Raw genomic sequence first — 10,406 nt, forward strand, 5'->3', positions numbered from 1 at the left:
GCAAGGCTATAAAAATGTCCAAATTAAGGCATCTAGTGAATGATACCTTGGTTCAAGAAAGCTGATGATATTCAGGATATCTCTCTCAGCTGGAAAGACACATGGTGACATCTGCTAGCTTTCTTTCCAGGCTTCTTCAATGGCTTTCCCTGGGCTCTGTCTGTTCTGTTGGCTCTGTCAGCTCTGACGGTTCTGGTGACTCTAAAACTTTTTCTAAACTGGTTCCCTCTTAATGGCTCCAGTAAGCAATGCCACCTTGAATGTGTAACTCCACCATCTCCTTTGATCCTTCTCCCACTCTTTAGGTGTATTGGGCTATGCCTATTCTAACTTTTTCATGTTGAAGGGGGCTGTTGATAATATGGGATGGGGGGGGATGGAACTAGTTAATGCTCTGGAGAGGCTTGCCTCTCTGCATTTCAGGATTTATATGGTCTAGGAAGCCATCTGGAGGTTGTAGGTTTCTGGAAACCCATTCTAGTGCATGGAACCTTTGTAGAATCTCATAGAAAACCCTAATCTACAATTATTTTTTAAAATAAAAAGTATATCAATATACTGTCTCGGGAGTCATATTCATTTGTTGAATCCTATCTTCTCTATTATACTCTTCCTTCTCTCTTCTTTTTTCTTTTTTGTGAAAAATAACATATATACAAAAAAGCTATAAATTCAAAGTACATCACAACAATTAGTTGTAGAACAGATTTCAGAGTTTGGCATAGGTTACAATTCCACAATTTTAGGTTTTTACTTCTAGCTGCTCTAAGTTACTGATGACTAAAAGAGATATCAATAAACTGATTCAGCACTCATACTCATATGTTAAACCCTATCTTCTCTGTGTAACTCTACCATCACCTTTGATCTTTTTCTCACTCTTTACAAGTATTCAGGCTATGGCCATGCTAACTTTTTCATGTTGAAAGAGACTGTCGATAATACGGGGTAGGCGGATGAAACTAGTTGATGTTCTGGAAAGGCTGGCCCCTCTGTATTTCAGAACTTATCAGGGACCCATTTGGAGGTTGTAGGCTTCTGGAAAGCTATCCTAGGACATTGAACCTTTGTAGAATCTTATATAGTGCCCTAGGTATACTTTAGGATTGGCAGGAATGGTTCTGGTTGGGGTTTGGCAAGTTATGATAGTAGCAATGTCTAACTGAAGCTTGTATATGAGTGACTTCCAGAGTAGCCTCTCGCCTCTATTTGAACTCTCTCAGCCACTGATACCTTATTTGCTCCAGTTCTTTCCCCCGCTTTTGGTCAGGATGGCATTGTTGATCCCACATTGCCAGGGCCAGGCTCATCCCTGGGGGGTCATCTCCCATATCACCAGGGAGACTTTCATCCCTGGATGTCATATCCCACGTACGGGGGAGGCCAATGGTTTCACTTGCAGAGTTGGGCCTAGAGAGAGAGAGAGAAAGGCCACATCTGAGCAACAAAAGAGGTCCTCCAAAAGTAACTCTTAAGCACACCTATAGGTAGGCTAAGCTTCTCCACTACATATGTAAGCTTTACAAGTGTAAGCCTCAAGATCAAGGGCTTAGCCTATTGATTTGGGTGTCCCTAATGTTTGACACAGTATCAGGGGATTCCCAAATCTTAGTTCAATGTATGATTTACCCTCATGGTAAAATTTAATAGTTCCATATTTTTTCTCCCATCCCTCAAGGAACTTTGCCAATACTTTTTGATTATCTACTTAATATATTCTAGGATGCATCCAGGCTTTACATTAACTATACAGGATTAAAGGCCCTCATTCTTATTCTGGGCTCCCTGTGTTTCAAGTGTTCAAATGAGCTATCCAGACTGGATGAGTTAGATTATGTGCTACAGAAAATTTAGGTTCTGGACAAAATATATCTTTTTTCCTTTGATCTCAAAGAGTAGGTGAAGTTCTAAAGTATAGACAATGTCTCCCATTCCCCTGTATTTTGAATAACCTTAACCCTGACCTGGTTGGCGTCATTCTTATTTCTAAATACTAGGTTCTAGTTTTCACTGCTCTGTGTCTTAATTATCTGGCTTCTCTGCTTCAGGACCCACCCGCTCCTTTCCCTAATCTGTCGACTCTCTCCTATTCCTGAATCAGTGCTTCATTTTGCACTCCTTGGTGCCTAGCTTCTTCACCTTGATCATTATGTACCATCCTATGATCTGGTTCAGCAACAGAACACACCAGAAAAGTCTGGCTCACAACAATGAAAATAATCAAAAGGGAAAATGATCAAAAGCCGACCATACAAGGAAGCTTTTGAAGAATAGGGGGTAGGCACACGTCCATCACTGGCTTGGAGATCGACCTGCTTAGGTCCAATTGTGGTGACCATTTTGAAACTCCTGCTCCAGGTGGTCTCCTTTCATCCCTCAAAAATTGTTTTTTTCATCCAATCCTGGTTAGACTGGCTTGGCTTTACTTCCCATCCCACCCAATGGTCTGAATCAGCTCCGTGCAGCATGCATGCTCCAGGGTCTGCATGCCAATAGTAACTTCACATTTTGAATTTATAGTAAATGTGATTTGTGAGTACAGGTTGGGCTTCACCTGGACCAGAGCCATCTACTTCCCACAGCAATTTCTCTCAACTCTCACTTCCTTACCTGGAACCTGCTCTTCAGCCAACTCATCAAGAACCCTGGGAGCTTCTGAAATTTGTGTGCTTGAGGTATGGAAAGCTACTCCTTTGACCTGGGCAGTGGATGAAAAGTGAACAATGACAGCCAACGGTACTTTGGAAACAACTTTGCTTCTTCCTCCTCCAGAATCTGGGATTCTCTGTCCAACACCTCAGGATTCTACCCAAGCATCAGATTGCCTGGGAGCAAGCAGCTGTTTTGAACCTGGGTGGTACCAATGGGGATGAAGCTGTGCTTCTAATTTCTCAAAGTCAGACTCACAAAACTGATGCTGATTCCTGCAACAGCTTCTTCCTGAGCTTAGGAAACAGTCAGCTCTCAATTATCCATGGATAACAGGTTTTCCTAGATACTCCTTAGATGCTCTAAGGCAGTAGTCCTTAGTTAGCCGTTGTTTTTGAACTATGGAACCCTTTGAGAATCTGATAGGAGCTATGTACCTTCTCCTGAAAAGTGCATTTGATCAGGGACTTATCCGTTGTACAAACAACTTCAGGGTCCTTATAGACTTCCTGAAGCCCATGCATGGTCTCAGATTAATATCCCTGGAAGAGGTAATAAGATCTCTGTTAACATAAAAGCATCATTTCTTAATCCTTTTATTCCCCCAGGCAACCTACAATTAAGGAACAGAACTTTTAAACAAATACATTTAATCAGCTTCTTTCAAACCAAGGAAAGTGTGACCCACATCCACCATTTTAGGCTCATGTTTTGCATCCATCAGAGAGCAAAACCCCTATGTCCCAGTCTGGGAACAGGTAAATACTAGATGGCATGTTCATTGAATTTATGAGTCCTCTTGAATCAACTATTCCAGATGGTGACATAATTCAGATCGATTGAAATAAGTGGGTAAAAACACTGAAAAATTAAAGGTCCTTCTACCAAGAAGAGGACTTCTCTGCAGTGTTTGACGATGTTAATCACCTTTTGTTCTCTTGTCTTCTTGAGTACTACTTCCTTCTGTGTCTTCATTTTCCTCTGTCATCCTCCACCACAGATTCCTTTATTGGCCCTCAGGTACTTTTGTTGAAACCAGCCTTCCTCCTGCCTTAGATCTAAATCTAAACTTTTTAGCTTTATCTCCAAGGCTGGCCCTTCACAAAATGACCTGAACTTTCCCATTCTCATCTTGAGCTATTACTGCCCTGCCCCATCCCATCCTCTGGTCACACTATACACTAAACACCTTTGGTGTTTCCTCTGCTTGAATGCTCCCTCTGTCTGACACCCATCCTGTGTCTTTCATCTACACTGTGACCCCTTCAAGGCCCAGCTTAACTGTTACATGCCCTTCTGTAGCTTTCCCTGAAAATCTGCTTTTCATTCCTAGCTCCCTCTGACCTCCAGAAGTCAGAATTAGTTGCTCTATCATCTGATTGCAATAGCATTTAATGGATACCTTCATCATGACACCCATCACTTTGAATTAGAGTTACTTATTTATGTAACTATCTTGCAACACTGTGAGCTCCTCAAAGGCAGGATCTCTTGTGGTCTTGTTCACAGTAGTATCCTCATCATAAAGCCCAGCTCCTGAGCACTGACAAACACAGGATTGCCTTTATATTGATGTCATATGGGTTCTTATGTTTATTTAATATAGTTTTTGGTTTTAAAGAAATGCCACCATGGAACACCTCCTAACTTGCTATCACCCTGGGGCAAACTTCCTAACTTGCTATCACCCTGAGGCAAACCAGCATCATTCTTTGCCTGAATTTTTGCAGTAGTTCCTAACTGACCTTCCTGCAGCTAGCCACCCCCCTCAAGTCTGTAATTAACACAGCGGTTCAAATGATCTTAAGATATGAGTCAGCTCAAAATCCTTCAGTGACTACTTAACTTACACCGACATGGCCCTGCATGATCTGCTGCTTTCTTCCCCCACTTTTGTGTCATGTGTGGTGGTTAAGAGTAGAGTTTTGAACCACACTACCTGGATTCAAATCCTTGCTCTACCATATACTAGCTGTGTGACCTATAGCAAATGACTGAACCTCTCTGTGCCTGTTCCCGCATCTGTAAATAGGGATGACAGTATCTACCTTATAGGGCTGCTGTAAGGAGTACTTAGCACAGTGTCTGGTATGTGGTAGGCAGTAAATAAGTTTTGGTTAAGTACACACAAATGTATCATTCTCCCCTTTTCCTGCTCCCTTCAGCTATATTTACCTCCTTGCTTTTTCCCAAATACACTCCTAACCTACTATTCTCTTTATCTGGAACACTCTTCTCCCAGATACCCACATGTCTTGCTCCCCATCTTCTTACAGGTCTCTGCCTCAATGTCACTTTACCAGGGAGGGCTTCCTTGATGGACCACTCTTTATAAAATAGCAACAGCCTGTCATTTTCTGTCCCCTTATCCTGCTTCATTTTTCCTTCGTGGCATTTACCAACATTGGATGAACATTTATATGTTTATTTTCCTTCTTCCCCAACGACACTATAAGCCCCAAGAGGTTAGGAACTTTGTTTGCCTTGTTCATTCTTTTTTTTTTTTTTTTTTTTTTTTGGTATGCTGCATGGCCGGGGTCACATTTCATTCTTTTTCCATGTGAGTATCCCATTATTGCACCATTTGTTGAAATCTGTTTGTTTGTTTTCTTGTTTTTGCTTTTGTATGTTTTGTTTTTGGGAAATGCATGGTCCAGGAATCGAAGCCGGGTCTCCCAGATGGCAGGCAAGAATTCCACCACTAAGCTATTCTTGCACACCCTGCCTTGTTCATTCTTATAACCCCATCACCTAGAGCAGTGCCTGGCACATAGTGGCTGCTCAATAAATACTTGTCGAGTGAATGAATGAAAGACAAAAGCAAGAAAATAAGGGTTACAATTTCTCTGTCAAGGTAATATGGCATTAAAAAAAAGTGTTGCCTAAATAAAGATAATAAAATTATAACAGTTTGAAAGGCACAAAGGGAAAATAAAATCCTCTCTTTCCCCACCCACATCTGTTTCATTAAAGTAGCCATAATTGTATGAATTTGGTATTTTCAATTTAATTAAGCAATAAGTACACTGCATATATGCTATGTGTGCGGGAAACTGAGATTTGAGATGCTGAGAGGTTATAAATGTAGAACCTTTTTTAAATTTTCAGTATCATATTATTTTTTATATAATTTCATTGATATATACTATATATTCACATACCATATAATCATCCAAAGTGTACATCAATGATTCATAGTATCAAGATATAGCTGTGCATTCATCACAATCAATTTTTGAACATTTTCATACTTCAAAAAAATAAAAAATAAGAATAAGAATAAAACTAAAAAAAAAAAAAGAACACCTAAATGATGGTGTATACTTATGAATGAAAGTTGTGATGCTACAAAAAGGAACAAAGTCGTGAGGCATGCAACGATGTGAATGAACATATGGGACATTTGGTGAGACAAAATAAGTCAGAAATAAAAGAACAAGAATGGTATGGTCTCATTTAGAAAATGCTTATAAGAAAACAGAGCCTAGACTGTAAGCTTTTAGAGCAGACACATTAAGTCTGGAGTGGTGATAATTATTTCTGATTTTGAGAGGCTGTTTTATATATATAACCTGATATTTAGAGATAAGAATGAAGCCTAACAGGTTGGGGTTAAAATACTTCAGAACATAGGGATAAGGAAGACAGTGTCTATATTTTAGAATCACACATACTGTTTGAGACCAATAGAAGAAAGGTTTATTTGGTCTGGAACTGAAATTTCCTTAGTGCATAATCTAATTCAACCTATCTGTATAGCTCATTTGAACAACTGAAACACAGGGAGCCCAGAATAAGAAAGAGGTCCTTTAATCCTGTATAAATTATTGTAATGCCAGGATACATCCTAGAGTATATTAAGCAGATAATCAAAAAGTATTGGCAAGGTCCCTTGAGGGATGGGAGAAAAAATATGTAACTACTAAACTTTATCACCAGGGAAACCCCGGATACTGTGCCAAAATTAGGGACACTGAAATCAATAGGCCAAGCCCTTGATCTTGAGGCTTGCTCTTGTGAAGCTTATATATGTAGTGGAGAAGCTTAGCCTACCTATAGGTGTGCCTAAGTGTTAGTTCTGGAGGACCTCTTTTGTTGCTCAGATGTGGCCTCTCTCTCTCTAAACCCAACATCGCAAGTGAAACGAATACCCTCCCCCCTACCTGGGACATGATATCCAGGGGTGAAAGTCCCGTGGCAGTGAGGGAGATGGCTCCCAGGGATGAGCCTGGCCCTGGCACCATGGGATCAAAAATGCCATCCTGATCAAAACAGGGGAAAAAAGTGGAACAAATAAGGTATCAGTGGCTGAGAGAGTTCAAATAGAGTCAAGAGACTACTCTGGAGATCACTCTTACGCAAGCTCAGTTAGACATTGCTACCTATTATAACCTGCCAAACCCCAACCGAAATGATTCCAGCCAATCCTAAAGAACACCTCGGGCAATATATGGGATTCTACAAAGGCTCCATGCACTAGGGTAACTTTCCAGAAGCCTACAACCTCCAAATGGGTCCCTGATAAGTTCTGAAATGCAGAGGGGCCAGCCTTTCCAGAACATCAACTAGTTCCATCCATCTACCCAATACTATCAACAGCCCCTTCCAACATGAAAAATTTAGAAAGGCCATAGCCCAAATACCCCTAAAGAGTGGGAGAAAGATCAAAAGTGATGGTGGAGTAACACAGAGAAGGTAGAGTTTAACATATGAGTATGAGTGCTGAATCAGTATATGGATATTTCTTTTAGCCTCCAGTACCTTAGAGCAGCTAGAATTTAAAAACCTAAAAACTGTGGAATTATAATCCATACCAAACTCTGAAATCTGTTCTACAACTAATTGTTGCAATGTACTTTGAAATTTATTGCTTTTTTTTATGTTTGTTATTTTTTACAAAAAAAAAAGAGAAGAAGGAGGATAACAGAGAAGACAGGATTTAACAAATGAGTATGACGGCTGAATCATTTTGATATTTCATTTGGTCTCCAGTGTCTTAGAGCAGCTAGAAGAAAAACCATGGTACTGTAACCCCTACCGAACTTTAAAATCTATTCTATAACTACTTGTTAAAATGCACTTGGAAATTTATTGGGGTTTTTTTATACATATTATATTTCACAATAAAAATATTTTTTAAAAATCTACAGCAGATGTGTAATCAGAAAGACATGCTGAGAAGTAATACAAAGCTCTCAGAGATGACGCACGGTATGGAACTCTCATGGTTCAAGTCACAATGACTTTGCATTTAGGCTGGCAGCATATTTCTCATGTGTGGTGGGAGCTCTTCCATGAGGCTTGATATGGGTTGTCAAAGCTGTAGGATGATGCCACACAGCTCTCACTGTAACTCTGGTGAGCAACTTAACATTCCGGAGAAAAGTCTCTGAGCTTTGGCAGACCTGGGTTTAAATACAAGTTCCACCATTCACTAGCTGTGGAATATTGGGCAATTTACTTCTTTGTGTCAGCTTCCCAATCTATAAAACGCGGATATATCCCCTCACAGGGATACTGCAAGGATTAAATAAGATAATGCACCTCCTAGAATATTTTGGCATAGTTGTAGGTTACTATGGAAGTTGGCCACATATAGAGAGGTGAGATAAACTGCACTTTTTGGGTTGGGTGAAATCTGGCTTCAATAAATATTGATATTAATGATAGCTTGCTATTATGCTAGTGGGCCCTCCCTCCCCAACCCCAGAAATCCCCATCCCCCTTATCCTGTACGTTTTTTCCATAGCACTATCACCTTCTTATACTTTCTATATATATTTTACATATTTAGTATTTTTATTGTCTGTCTCCTCCAACTAGTATGACCGCAATAGTTTTGTTTTGTTTTATTCACCACTAGATCCCCAGCATCTAGAACTATCTGGTACACAAAAGGACCTCAATAAATATTAATTGAATGATTGAAAAAAAATAAGATCATGCATTTAGATTACCCAGCATAGGGCTTGATGAGAGGTAGGTATTACTAGTGGTAGGTACTACTTCATCTCAGGATCTAAATACATCATCCATTGTTATGAATCCCTCACTGCCCTTTCCGCAGCTTCACAATCCCTACCCCCACCCCAAGCAGTGAACTAAACCAGTTCTTCCTCAGGAAAAAGTTGGTAATGGCTGTCCGAGAGTTGAAGGCTGCTACACAAAATCCAGCATAGAATGGCCCCTTGAGTGCAAATCACCCAAGAATACCTTTCAAGAAAGACTTTCAATGGAAAAAGCAAAAAATTAGTTGAATATTTTTTCCCTTCCCCCACCCCCGCACCCCTTCCACAAGTCATGGGCATTAACCAAAATGTGTGTGACTTATTATTACCCAACTTTTACTCTGCAGGCAAGGGAAGGATTCCCATGTACTATTCCCAGTGGTCGAAATAAAAGGAGCAAGAAGGTTCTAAGTCCTAAATAGCAAATGAAAATGTCTTCATGCTCACCATGCTAGGTCCTCTGAGAGCTGGCCCGCATGAAGGCACAGCTAAGATGCAACACAATCAGAGCAATTCGGAAGCACCTAAAAGGGTCTTTCTTTTTAGAGACCCTTCCTATTAATAATGCTAGGCAGGAGCAAAGGCTTTCCAAGGATGCTTTTCTCTCTGCTGAGTGCCCTCTGCTGGTCTTCCTGGTCATTTGCATTTTGAAGTCTGGGACCTGCAAGCTGCTCATTCCCTGCGAAGTAGGAACTTTTGTAGGGTAATGTAACCAAATGCTCCTCAGGCAGGAGCCACTGCCAAGCAGCAATATAACCAGGGCCCAGGGTTGTTGTTTTTTCTGTTTTTTTTTTTAATTTTTTATTGCTATATATTATATATTCACATACCATGTAATCATCCAAAGTGTACAATCAATGGTTCACAAAATCATATAGCTGTGCAATTATCATCACAATCAACTTAAAAATATATATATATATATATGCAAAAAAGCAATAATTTCAAAGCAAAGCACAACAGTTAGTTGTAGAACAGATTTCAGAGTTTGATATGGGTTACAATTTCACAATTTTAGGTTTTTGCTTCTAGCTGCTCTAAGATACTGGACACTAAAAGAAATATAATGATTCAGTACTTATACTCATATGTTAAACTCTACCTTCTCTGTATAACTCCACTATCACCTTTGATCTTTCTATCCCACCCTTTAGGAGTATTTGGGCTATGGCTATTCTAACATTTTCATGTTGGAAGGGACTGTCAATAATATGGGGTAGGGTGACGGGACTATCTGATGTTCTGGAGAGGCTGGCCCCTCTGCATTTCAGGACTTATCTGGTACAGGGACCCATCTGGGGGTTGTAGATTTCTGGAAAGTTACTCTAGTGCATGAACCCTTGTGGAATCTTATATAATGCAGAGAGCAGTTTTTGAACTATCTTTTCATATTAATGCTTTAGCCCAGGGGGCTAGTTACCTGGGCTGCTGTAACAAATTACCACAAATGTAGGGGCTTAAAACAACACAAATTTATCATCTTACAATGCTGGAGGTCAGTGAAATCAGTTTCACTAGGCTAAAGTCAAAGAGTGTCATCAGGACTGATGCCTTCTGGAGACTCTAGGGAAGAACCCATTTCCTTGCCTTTTCCAGCTTCTAGAGCCATCTGCATTCCTAGACTCATGGTCCGTTCCTCACATCACTCCAATCTCTTGCTGACTCTTTATAAGGATTCTTGTGATTACCTCACTGGTTCACATGGATAAGCCAGGATAATCTCCCCATCTCAAGACTCTTAACTTAATC

Source organism: Tamandua tetradactyla, chromosome X (genome assembly GCF_023851605.1).
Source record: "Tamandua tetradactyla isolate mTamTet1 chromosome X, mTamTet1.pri, whole genome shotgun sequence".
Taxonomy (NCBI): domain Eukaryota; kingdom Metazoa; phylum Chordata; class Mammalia; order Pilosa; family Myrmecophagidae; genus Tamandua; species Tamandua tetradactyla.